This window comes from Aotus nancymaae, unplaced genomic scaffold, assembly GCF_030222135.1.
Source record: "Aotus nancymaae isolate 86718 unplaced genomic scaffold, 86718_ANA_hifiasm-v0.15.2.pri h1tg000002l, whole genome shotgun sequence".
Taxonomy (NCBI): domain Eukaryota; kingdom Metazoa; phylum Chordata; class Mammalia; order Primates; family Aotidae; genus Aotus; species Aotus nancymaae.
In genome coordinates this window covers 117,854-131,258 of record NW_026988413.1, presented here as the reverse complement: position 1 = coordinate 131,258, position 13,405 = coordinate 117,854, and the positions used below count along the sequence as shown (strand labels likewise).

Here is a 13,405-nt window from a genome sequence, read left to right as displayed (position 1 = left end):
GACTTCCAATAGCATGTTAAATAGGAGAGCTGAGAGAGGGCGTCTGAAAATCATTTTTTAAAAAATGCTTTGTCCTCTGTGAACCATGGCCATTTGCTCTGACCTGAATCATCCCAGACCAGACAAACTGACCCCTACTTGCCGACCTTGCAAAGCCAATTGGCATCCATGCCTACAGGGAGGACACAGTCTTTCCTGCAGTGTAAGATGTTCTTGGCCAGTCCACATGGTCCCTGGGTGAGAAGGACACGGGGAACTGTGGTTAGGCTGGACCAGTGGGTGCCCAGGCCTCGAAAGGCCACAGAGCTGGTCCAGGGCAGCCCAACCCTCTGGTTACTCTCAGAGTCTGGGAAGTCAGCACCTCCTACAGCAGCTGCCCACCTCAGTTCACTAGAAAAGTCTCCAGTATGTCCTAGGGCCAAAATCTGGCTACTTGTGATTTCTACCCCCAACCCTAGTTCTGCTTTCTGGGGCCTTCAAGGGGCCGCTGCCGTCATGATAAGCTGCAGTTTAGCATGATTTCCATCCCTGCCTTACTTTGACTTTCTACTCAGAGGCCCTTCAAAATAACACCATTCCTGGATACCTGGTGTCAGCCTGAACACTTGGGGCCATCACTTCCCAGCTGCCCTGCTGGCCATGCAGAGCAAGGACCCCACAGTGTCCACGTCCAGAGCTCAGGGGCTTGCAGTTGAGAGGTGGATGTTTTTGCAGAGCCAATGCCAGTGGTCCTGCCCACCCCATCAGGGAGTAGCGGTACAGAGACCCTCAGTGTTCTAGTGGCTGCATTCCAGAACTTCCTTGTCCTAGTGTTTAGGGTAAACAAAGCTCCAGCGTGAAGCTGATGAAACAATGCTGGAACGTGACATCACCCAGGTCCAGATGTCACAACCCTGTGGGATGTGAACTTGAGGGGTCTGGTAAACACATGTTCCGCTGCATCTGGAGATTCTGAAATGGTAGCCCACACTGCCAGGCTCCTGAAATCTCCCTGTCAGTGACATCTCTGAATGCTGCCTGTTCGGGTGACCAATTACAAAACATCCTGTTACTCTCAGTCCTACAGAATTCCAGTTATTCTAACACAAACACTGATTATACAAATCCGCCAAATGACAGATTTTCTTTCTTTTTGTTCTAAAGATGCACGTTTACATCATTTGTTCTTAAAATATTTGCAGCTGAGATAAGGAAAGCTACGTCTATGCATTCGCTAAGCTGGGTATGATGCCAAATGCCATTTTAGAAACGCTGCAATTAAGAACGATGACAATAATTGCTTTTGGCAGAAACAGAGAGGGAAGAGCCTTTGGAGGGAAATACCCAAAGCAATTACCTGTCAAAACTAATAAAAAGAGCACATCCTGGAATGCATGGAGTACAGATATGAGAATGTGCTCTTCTCAGAAGACAACCAGCGGAGGTGTCAGATGACCACATGCTGGGAAGGGCGTTAGCTGCAGCCGAGATCTGAGAGACTAACCACAGAGATAATCGGAGAAGGGGCTCTGGGTGCGACAGTAACCCAACCGTCCACAGAGGCAGAAACCAGGCAATACACCGTCCAACCAATAGGCTGCTCTTGATGACTTAGCATGGTTTTTAGACAAGCTCCTTATACTTGGCAGTAATGAGCAATCATTTCTCCGGCAAATGTTTACTGAGCATCTGCTGCACTGCCAGGCACTGTACTATGGCAGGATCACCTGCCACTATCTGGGGCTCCCTGACCAGGGCTTTTCCTGCCAGAAACGACAGCAAAGCTCAGCCCTGCAGACACAGCCTCAACGTGGAGATTTGCTCCTAGCGTCCCCCTGGCTGGTGAGTGTCCGCCCCTGGTCCCTGAGAGAAGCAGCTGAGCAGGAGGAGCAAGGTCTCCAAGTGTGTTTAGAATGCTGCAGAGGATATTGTACAGGGAGCCAGACTTTTTTCAGGCGACTCAGATACACTGACATTCTGTCTAATTAGCGCACTGCACGCATCCCACCCTCGACAGCCAGATGGTGAACTACAGACTGTGTGTCGGGAAACACCATCTCCTGTGACAGGAGCCCTCAGATGGCACCTGGAAACTGGCTCACAGCAGAATTCCGAATTTGACAAACAGCAGTTTGATGATGGGTTGGGGTTCCGGTGGACTCCACAGACAGGGGGTGCATTCTGGTACCTGAACAAACATTAAACCCACAACTCCAAACCCAGAAATAACCAAAACAATAAAATGAACAAGAGGGTTTTTCAAAGTAACGTATATAAAGTGCAGACAGAACCTTTGTATTTTTAAGAATGCGCTGAATCCGATAAAATGCAAACATCTAAATGTGCTCCAGATTGAGCCTTGAGTCAGTCCAATACGTGTGGTTGGGATCACTGCTCAGCCATCGCTGCCTAAAGAGAAAGAATCATTGCAAACACCTCGAAGACGGAGTCTCTCCCACGACTGCAGCGTCCTCGGGGCCCTCAGCTTCACACCAACAGGGGCACAGGGTAAACGCATGCGGGGATCAGGAAATCGATGTGTTTGCTGTTATTACCTTCAGAGACAACCAGTGCTTCCTTCCACATCAAATATGCTCAAACCCTTCCCCTGAACTCCTGCCATTCAGGATGCTGCTGGGGCCGCAGGGGCTCTAGGGCTAGGGCCATGCGAGGCCTGCCTTGGAGAGGGTGAACATTCAAGGCCTCAGAGCATGGGGAGTTCTGCCACACTATTCCAAGGACAATCTTCCATAGATTATGATCAGGACTTGAGTCACTTCTCGGATCATCCCAGAACATACGTCCACAGTGCCAGGACAAGCCACCTACGCCCACCTTGCAGCATGACTTGGCCGTGGGTCTCGGCAGGAATGGAGCCAGGTGAGGACACCTGGTACTGGTCTGAGGCTCCTGCTGCCTCTGCCCCTGCAGGACGTGACAGGGGGCCACCACCCCAGCTTAGTCAGGGCCAGCAGCTGTGCCCAGGGTCCGCAGGCCGGCCGGTCAGCTGCCGGGCCTGGGATGTCTGCCCCATCCATACCCTGGGACCCAGCTCTTATGACCTCACAGCCCAATCCTCCCCCAACCCCTGACTACCCTGGAGTAGTTCTGAGCCTGCAGTGGCCTCCTGTGCCCACGTTCACACCAGGACCTCCCTTCAGTCCCTCAGATGACTGAGGTCCCGACAACTAAGTAAAACCTCTGCACTGCCCTGGCCACTCCCCTCCTGCCTCCAGGTCTCCCACCTGTGTGCTGGGACCCCTTCACCCTCTTCCCAGCAGCCCTGGCAGTCCCCACCAGAGGCACTTTCCTCGCCTCTGACCCTGGCTTTTTTGTTCTCCATGAAACTTCTGGGGGAGTGTGCACTGCTGTCCTGCAGCCTGGGTCCTGCCCTGCGGCCTGGCTCTGGCTCCTTGGATCTTCAGAGGTGGCTCCTGGAGCTGCCTTCCCACACTTGCCACAAGGACATCTTTATCTCCCACCTGGAGAAGCTTGATCAGTGACTTTCCTCACTTCCAGGAATGCCCTGGCTCCTTCCAGAAATGACTGCTCTGTGGACCTTCTTGAAACTCAGCTCACACACAAATCCCACTTCTTAGGGGCCTTCAGGGGTCTCAGCTCTCGGGCATGCTGAGGTTCTCCCTCCTCTCCTCCCTGCAGCTAAGCTCAGACCTGACATAGGCTTCTTCCACCAAAGCCCACCACCTTTCAAGCTCCCCGGCAAAGCCAGCCTGAGCCCCAGTGTAGACACGCCCTCTCTCTCTCCTGTGAGCTCCCACAGCGCCTTCTGGTGCCAGGAGACAATGGTCCTGGGGGCAACGGCACGCCTGTGTGCAGCTGTAAGGAGAATCCGTCACCACCCACCTGGGGGGACAGGGCCAGGTGACCAGCTTCACACTCTGTCCCCTCAAACTGGCCTCTGTTCTTCCCTCGTGAAACCGCCTTCACAAAAATTGTAACAGTGAGAAAATGATGGCAGTGAAAGAGATCTGATTTAACCACCCCCCACCATCATGCCTCTAGAAGCCCTCAATTATTCCTGGGCTTAGGTCAAGCTAACTTTTGGAGACTTTTAGGTTATGGTTTCAGTGATAAGAGCCCTTCCCCCAAACTCAACCACCTTTGTAAAGCTAATGAGAGACCACTGGGCTAGGGGAAGGAGGGGAGCCGGAGTTCTGCTAAGGCACAGATAGAAATTATTGCCAGCCATTATTCTGGACGCCATAAGATACGCAACTTTCCCAATTACCCCTGCAGATGACATCACTATTGTGGAACCTGAGACTGGCCTTTTGAATTGTCTTTTCGGGGTTTTTGCATGTCTGACACCACGGCTCCACCTGGACCTACCAACCACTCCTGTACCCCACCCAGAACCATTTCTCACACCCCATGACGGCAACCCAACCAGCCAGCCGCAAGCCCCATTGCCTAGTCCCCCACACCCCAAACCACCTTGAAAAACCCTAGCCTCTGAGCCTTTGATGAGGCTGGTTTGAGTAACAACTCTGTCTCCCACCCGTGGCCGGCATCATGTCAATTAAATTCTTTCTTTACCGAAATGCTGCGGATTGATTTTGTTTACGCAGTGGGCAGGACAAACCCATCGGGTGGTTATGTTCTCCGCTGGCTCCGTTAGTAAATCTGGGCTGGGAGGAAGGTAGCCTTGAAATTAACTGTTAATTCTGAGCCACAGAAGCACAGCCAACAGCAGGATGCTTAAGCGGCTGCAGACATCTGAGCTTGCTCTGGGCATGGCGTCCAAGGCCTAGTCCCTCTTCCAGACAGAACACGCTGCCTCTGCCCAGTCCATCTACACACAGAAAGGCAGAGAATGGGGTGGTCTGTGCCAGGGGTGTGATGGGGAGACTCTGTCCAGTGGAACGAGGAGGGGTCATCAAATGTTAGAAAGAACAACGTGGGGCCCTGCCCTCAAACTTCAAAGAATCAACATAGACCAGAGAAGAGAAAATGCTGATTTCACAAAGTGGATGGTGAACAAATGGAAAACCTTATTTCCAGTGTAAAGGCAAATAGAAAAATCTCAGGACTCCCAAACCTTTACGCCAAAGGAAAAGTTAAGGATGGAGGTGAGTCACTCAATATCCTCTTCCAAATGCAGTGCTGTGGCCAGCATCATGGGTCAGCCCTCAACAGGCAAACGGCCTCAGGCGTCTCTGAACGACCGTCCTCAGGGATCACTCGGAAATGAATTATTTACTGGCCTCCCATAAACAAAGACAATCCAATTATTAACTTTAGGTCTGCAACCTAAGTCTAGCTCCTAAGACCAAATTCTGTTCCGTTCCACACTGATTATGCCAGTTACAAGCTTGTCTTCCCAGGTGCAGACTGACAAGACGAGATCAGTCATTTCCTCCACCCACCCAGAGACACCTGCACAACCGATTCTTCCTTCACCGCCCTTTTCCCTTCAAAAGTTCATCTGGTCTGATGTAAAACGCAGACTCACCGGGAACTAAGTAGTCTCGGCATGTGGGCACTTGCTTTACTGCCTCCTTACCCCTCTCCCGACAGGACTGTGCTGCTTTAAGGAGAAGGAAAAACACTGACCCTACCGAAGACCTCTTCAGAAAAAATAGTCACAGGTGTGTCTGTGACTGACGTTTTGTCCAGACGTGCTGTAAAGCTGGCTTCATAAACCTCTTCACTGAAATCCGTGCCTCAGTCACTCATTTTGGTTTTGCTGGAAGTGGCTTAAGCTTTTCAAAGTTAGTTAAAATGGAGACAACACTTGAAAAATCCCTGAGCAGACACAACCAGTCAGGTCTCAAATAACCTCAACTTTGATTGATTTGCAGACATAAGCGACACTTAACTTGAGCTATTTCTTGTAAATTCCCATGTTGAAGAAGAATAGAACATAAGCTCAACAATCAGAAGTGGCCAACACATGTTTAATAGTCATATCAACAAGGGACTTTCCAGTGGGCATCTGTGCAAGTGTAACCAAGCCCGCACTCTTTGCTTTACTTCTGTGCTGTCTATAAAACCCTGAGGCATTCCCTCAGGGGGGTTCCTGAACCACCTCTGGTTTGGAGCTGCCCGATTCATGAATTGTGGCTTGCTCAAATGAACTCTCTAAACGTGTTGCTGTGCCTCAGTTTACCTTTTTGACAGTCCCGTGCCAGAAGTGAGGTCTGAAGGAGACCCTTGATGACCCCCAGGAGCAGCGAGTAACCAGGCGTGGGCGGCCTCCGGGCCACCGTGCTCACTCTCTCTAGCTGCGTTTGGTGGTCACAGGGTAAGTCCCCCGAGGAGGTCGAGCTCCACAACTTGCATCCTGAGCTCTCCGACTCCATGGGAGCAACTTTTATTCCAGAGGCCAGCCTGGGTCTGACAGGACTGCACTGGAACCTGGATTGGGATCCAGGGTCACACTGCGTGTTCTACAGGAACTGGCCTGGGTCCAGCTGGAGGCCTCAGGTCAGAAGAATGTGAGCAAAACAAGGAATTGTGGGTTCATCAGAATCCATGGAGTCTGGGACACCCCACCTGGAACTCCAGGTAATTTTATGTTCAGAAACTACAGACCCAGAGCCCGCGCCTTTCTAGAGAAATGGGTGCAGCTCAGGAGGATGGCTCTGAGTTACAGGGGCCGCAGTGGGAAGTGTATTCCAGATGAAATCATTCACCTATGGGCACATTGAAGAAGAGGAATCCTGAGTGCCTACAAAACCATGCGATACATTTTTTAATTGGTTTACAGATTGATTTTAGGCAGAATGACTCCAAAATTATAGCCTCTCTGAAGGAATCTCTACAGCGCTTGAAGAAAATATTATTTTGAGTCTAATATTTGATTTCCAACCTTTTTCATATGAAGATTCTGAAAAACAACTTCCTTACAAATTAAATCCTCAACTGAGCCTGGGGCCTCTGCAACAACTAACTCAGACTTTGACCTTGCTCACAACCCTGAGCTGTTACAAACGCAGCCACCTGAGGCTGAAGGGGAGAAGGACTCCTCAACAGACAGGTGTCTCCCGGCCACTCCATAAACACGGCCTGCGGTACCCACAAGACTGACCCCGACAACAGGCAGCTCTGTGCACAGCTCCTCTCTGGAGAAAACTCACTGTCCTTTCTCCCTGCCTTAGAGTTTTTAAAGCTTTAAAATGCAGCATCAGGGAAATGACTCATCAGAAGGGAGAAGAAATGGGAACATTGTGAAAAAAAACTGGCAAATGGAAAATCTTAAAAGTCCTTTTCATATGTATTAACAAAAGGCTTTGGCCATCCGAACAGGTAACTTTGTCTGCCAAGAATACAATTTGGACCGACCAGTGAGTTTGATATTATTGTACCTGGCACAGGGCTACAGTTAGAGAACAGAAGTCAGCGATCTCTGCATCTGTCTGTTTGGTTATTGCATCTATATATAGGTATGTTATTTACATGTTCTAGCATTCCACCTCTGGATGCTATTATTAGCAATAATGTTAAAAGAGCTCTGTTTTACTGGCCTAGAGAAAATTAGTTGCTTGTATAAATTCAATATTTTGTCAGAAAAAAAGGAACCCAATGGTTTTAAGTTCATATGACTTGAGTAATCTTTAATAAATAAGAATATTGATGATTTAGTAGAAATGAATATTCTACTTAGCTGAGCTAGTCAAATAAGCTCATTATTCCTGTTAAAAAATTTGTCAACAAGAAAAATAACCTGAGATGACAGGTAGTTTGATATTATGTGTCTGTTTAAAAACAGTTTCCAAAAGATTTTTGAAAACTTGAAACTCTGAATGATACTAAGCTAAATTAAATGATATTTACTACATATCTAGATCATGCCCAAATAAAATAAACTCCTAAAATACTAATTCCTAAAAAGAAGTTTCAGCTTAATTATTTTTGGTGTAACTGGAGCTACCTGGGTCTGCCCGTAAGCGTGTCCTGGGCTGCGGAGGCACATGCCATTTAATAACTATGACATCATGTACTTCCTAATTTACAGTGGATATTAACGTCACTAAGGATTAAGAATTTGAATTAACATGTGCAATTAAAACTACCAGAAATAAAGATGAAAGCAAACAACTGTATATGAAAAATGTACAGAGAAAGCAGGATGTGCTTTTAATGAGGGAAACTATACGAGGTCTGTGTTTTAAGAAAAAAGAGAGGAATGTTATCTTAAAGCCAGACGACTGATTGTCCCAGCGTAAAAATGAGGAAAATGAGTACGGCCAGCGCTGAGTGGGTACACACAGCTGTAGGAGGTCTGACAAAAGAAATTTTACGTGTGGCCAAACTACTAAGGTTAGAATTTTGTTTACAAGTTTTTTTTAAAGCTTAGTAAAGTACTGACACAAAGTTTGTTTTGTCTCTGTTAATAGGACAATATTTTCTTAAATATTGGTCTTCTCTCAATTAAAAAAATTTTTTTTTTTCATTTTAAGAAACTGGCCTAGAAAACAATGATTTTGTGTTTTGTCAGGATTACGTGAGTCTTTGATTCGTTAAGAAAAGTGAGTCTTTAATATTAAAAAAGGGCCGACCACAGTGACTTGTGCCTGTAATCTCGGCACTTTGGGAGGCTGAGGCAGGCAGATCACTTGAGAAGTTCGAGACCAGCCTGGCCAACATGGTGAAACCCCATCTCTACCAAAAATACAAAAAATAAGTTGGGCGTGGCAGCACACGCCAGTAATCCCAGCTACTTGGGAGGCTGAGGTAGGAGAATCGCTTGAACTCAGGAGGCGAAGGTTGCAGTGAGGTGAGATTGCAGCCCTGTACTCCAGTCTGGGCAACAGAGTGAGACTCCATCTTAAGAAATAAATAAAATAAAATAATAAAAAAAAATAATATATGAAAAAGAAAGTTCTTTTTTACAATCTGGTATCTGTTCCGTAAAAACCTGCTGAAAAAATGTTAGTAAGTGAGAGAAGGCTGGGCACAGTGGCTCAGGCCTGTAATTCCAGCACTTTGGGAGGTCAGGGTGGTGGATCACCTGAGGTCAGGAGTTCGAAACCAGCCTGGCCAACATGGTAAAACTCTGTGTCTACTAAAAATAAAAAAAAATAGCCAGGCGTGGTGGCAGGCGCCTGTAATCCCAGCTACTCGTGAGGCTGAGGCAGGAGAATTGCTTGAACCTGGGAGGCGGAGGTTGCAGTGAGCCAAAATAACACCACTGCACTCCAGTCTGGGTAACAAGTGAAACTCCATCTCAGAAAAAATAGATAAATAAATGAAAAGATCAAGCAATGCATCAGCAAATGTCAGCAGGATGGTTTCATTTCCATTCATCCCACGACATGAGGCTACCCTCGAACATACGGGCCCTGGCCGTGAAGCCTTTGGAGCATCACCGGAACTGGGTATTGACCCAGAAAACGCTACAAATCCTTCATCAAAAAGGCTCACGTCCAAGGCCCCTTCAGGAAGAGCTGCAGTCTGCTCAAGTTTGCCTCTGTTGCTTATAGAACATACCTGGAACTGGGTAAGTTACAAAGAAAAGGCATTTATTTCTTCCAGTTATGAGGCTGGAGAAGTCCAGGGTTGAGTGGCCACAATGGTGAGGGCTTTCTTGCTGGTGGGGGCTCTTCAGGGGCCCCACGTGGTGCAGAGCATCAGGTAGTGAGGGGGCCGAGCGTGCTGACCCAGGTCTCTCTACCTTTTTTTCTAAAGCCACCAGCTCTTCCATGAAAATGTATTAACCCACGAATCTATTAATGGATTAACCCTTACGAGGTGGAGCCTTCACGTCCCAATCGAATCTTCAAGGCCCGACTCTTGGGCCTGCATCTGAACTCGCTCAAGCTGGTGTGGGGCTGAGTGACTCCCTGGGACCTCTGGCCCCTGGCGTCCGACGTGGCTCACACACAGATCACCCACTGAGGAGGAGCCCCTGTGAACAGTTTAAATGTGCTGACCTGGCTTTGGGTGACGGTGCTCCAGGAGGCGCCTCCAACCTGGGGATAAGCTAAGGTCCAGCTGCTGGGCAGAGAGCCATCAGACGGCTCTGGGCTCCCTCAAAATATATTTTTTACATGTATTGTTTACAAGCTTTTAAGAAAGTAGAATGTTTTATATAAATCTGCATTTATGAAAACATGAAGCTGGGCAATTTGGGACCTGAAGGTGAGGAGGGCTGTCCAGGCCCCCAGGGAACCAGGGAACCCTAAAAGCCCATCTCTCCTTAGGACTCCTTTTCCTAACTCAGATTTTTCACTGGGAAGCACGACCCTCCGTGGCCACGCAGCTGCTTGTGCTGTGGCGCCCTGGCCGCCTCATCCATCCACATCTCGGCCGCGTAAACGTTTCACCGGAGAGACTCTCCACGCGGTTTCAGCCAAGTTAATTTATCTGCCTTTCTCTGGACAGAGTTCAACCAGACGATGTGGAAGATGTGAACAGAACTATGCATGCACCACAGAATCACAGATCTTCAAAGCCAGAAGCAGCCCTAGAGGCAGAGCCGCGTATCTCAGAGTGGGAAATGGTGGCTCAGAGGGGAATGGGAAGCGGGGACACCTGTTTAGTGACAACCTTGAAATGGGGTCCACGTTGTGCTGTGCTGTAAGAAAGCACACTGGACTTCTAAGACTTAGCATAAAGTAAGAATGTAAAACTGATCATTTTAGGTTGACTACACATGGAAATGTTAAAGATTCAGATTTATTCAGGTAGACAAAGGACACTATTAAAATTAATCTCTCATGCTTCCTTTACTGATTGTAATGTGGCTTGCATTCTATTTCTGCTGGGCACGGCTATTCTTGAATAAAGCCCACCATCTGAGGCCCTCTACAGGACACCAGACTGTTTCAACAGATTTAATTTCTTTCTTGAAGAGGAGAAAATCATGACAAAGAGCAGAGAAAGCTGACGGACAAAGGCCTTGCTACTATTTATAGGCCGGGTGCTATCCCAGGGCACAGAGTGTATAAACAGGTTGTTAGCAGGCCGGGTCTGGGGCACGACGGCGCAGCATGCCTCTGTCAAACCCGAGAAGACAGTGTTCACCGCAGGCCCGTCTTCAGCACAACAAAAGACTCATTTTTCTGTTTGCTTTCTGCCAAGTATCCACCATCCTTGACCAGCTCAAAATCATCTGTGCTATAACTAAGAATTTAAAGGCAGGAATTCAGATACATGCTTATCCCCTGGAAAACTAGAGCTGCTTTTGTAAAGCATAACAAAGCCCATGAAGAAACTGTTTAAGTAACTGTTGCTATCATCTCAGACCGTAGAAACCGTTACTGTGAAGGATTCGGGTTTTCTAAGGTGTGGGGAAGACCCCACCTATCCAACACTCCATGAGTGTTAGCTCCAGTAGTTCAGTAACAAGCAATGGGAAGTGACCTTTCTTTCTTTCTTTTTTTTTTAAGATGCCGGTGGTGACCCCGAACCACGGCCGAGTGTGCATGTTCCTGGGTCAGAACGTCACTGGGGCCCTTTCCCACAAGCTCGCTGCCTTACCTTTGGATTTGTCTGTTTGAGACCTCAGAAGCTCTGCACATTTTGTTTCTTCCTCCTGTATTTCCAGATGAAATCGGCATTCTGGGTGAATGCTGTTCACCTGTTCAAGGTTAAAAGAAATATTAGTAACTAAAAATTCCACAATAAGAGGAAAAGCAAGCAAAACTTCTGCAAAAACACCCAAAAACCTCACAGTTTTAAACCACTTCCAAACTAAAATTCATTTAAAACCAGTCACCTTCATTTTTCTGGCTTTTCTTAAACTTCAGTATTTACTTTGTAAAGGTATTTTACAAGTACAAAATCTAATGGGATTTTTTTTCTTTCTGAGCAGGAAAATAAACTTGCTAACATAATACATCGCATGCTGTTCAGTCCTAATTTGGAGGCAATAGAGCCCGTTACTGCACTAATCCCTGGACACCCGGGTCCTCCATTTCACAGCCTTTGCTGTGGTTTGAGTGGATGGATGCCTGTGGACGATGCGGCTTTCCCCAGACAGCCTCCACCAGGGAAAGGGCTGGATAGAAGGGCTTTATTTTTAAAGGCTTTGGTACACTTTCAAAGCTTAACCCTATAACTACAGGTAAAACTGCAGTCCTTTTGACTAGAATTTGCAGTGGAAGAGATACTCAAGAAGATGAGGAGGGAGGCAGAGGTGGGGGAGTCACACCATTGTGGCCTCACGAAGAAGAGGGGCGATTTCCAGGCAGGCTCCATCAGGGGAGGAACGATGCTACAAAGATGGTAATTAACCTTGTCTCTGAGTGCCAGAAGACAGAACTACACAACGGTTCCTCTCAGAAGGCACGGTTTCTACCAAGATCAACACGCTCGCATTTCACGCCCACCCCGAGTCAGCACCGGGCCTGCCAACAGCCTTGGGGCCTTAAGGAGGGCTCTACCCACCCATCCTTCGGGTCTTGATCTTCCCCTCACCCGCACCGACCAAAATTCTACCCGTACTAAAGTAACAACTAAAGAGAGTCGTACTCTTGGGTGTATTACGGCCATGGACGTCCAGTTACCTTACTACTGAAATGGTCAGCAAGAGTTCCAGCCACAAACACAATTTCCTAAAGAATTAAGGGGAAGAAACGCTGGACCTCTGGCCGCCTTTGGCCCCATTTAAAAGGGCAAGCCTAGCTTGCTTCTAGCTCATGACGGAAGCAGCACAGGCCCGACTCGGGGCTCCAGGTCCTGCTTTCATGCAGGGAAAGTCAGTGGCTTAAATTTCAGAATTAAGGAAATTATATTGATGTAAAAAGAAAAAACTCTGTAAAGGCATAAATGACATTACAATACCTGACGTTCCTGGAAAATGCAATCACTCCTCTTGGGACATTTTAGCAACGAAAGCGGCACTCGCCACGGTAAGGACTCGCTCCGTAAAGCGCCCACCCTGGAGTGGGAAAGCCTGGCTGCGCCTCTGCACGAGGCCACGGAGTGCAGCCCGCGCCCCGCCGAGCACCGGGCGCCCCGGAAACAACCGCGTCCCGCTGGCGGCGGCAGGGACCCCCGGCCGCGGAGGGGCCGCGTATCCATCCAGACCCGCCTGGGCCGCGACGCCAGGAAAGCCGCGCGCACTGCGAACGCGCTTCGGCCTCCGAGAGGAAAGCGAGAAACGAGCCTCGGACTTTCTTTCTTTTCGTAAAGGTTCACAGAGTGAGTGATTCATTCAACAAACTTACGCGCAGTTATTTCCTCCCGCGCTCTTGGGAAAAACAGCAACTATTTCCAACAGGAAACTCCCCCTAGCCGGCGCCGCGTCCCCCCGACACTGAAACACAGCCCGCTAAGTCCAGGGAGGTGGCCGAGGCTCTGCGGCCAACGCCAACCCCGTCCCCGCGAAACGCGCAGGTGCCCGGAGCGCTCAGCTCATCGTGGACGCGTCCAGGAAGAAACGATCCCGCTTCCAGCAGACCCCGAAATGCAGGGCGCAGGGAGGGGCGCAGGCAGCGTCCCAGGCCGGGTCCCACAA

The 13,405-nt window shown here is 48.6% G+C and overlaps 1 protein-coding gene across 1 annotated transcript in view; it reads right to left on the bottom strand.

Annotated features, from left to right (window-relative positions):
- The window catches only part of VIPR2 (vasoactive intestinal peptide receptor 2), a 99,718-nt gene extending 86,558 nt beyond the window's left edge, over nt 1-13,160 (bottom strand). Inside the window, exons 1-2 of the mRNA XM_064366458.1 lie at nt 13,116-13,160; nt 11,425-11,524 (exon numbers count right to left, since the gene is read on the bottom strand). The gene's annotated coding sequence lies outside the window, so the exon portion shown is untranslated. The remainder of the gene's footprint in view (nt 1-11,424; nt 11,525-13,115) is intronic.
- Between the last annotated feature and the right edge of the window lie 245 nt (nt 13,161-13,405).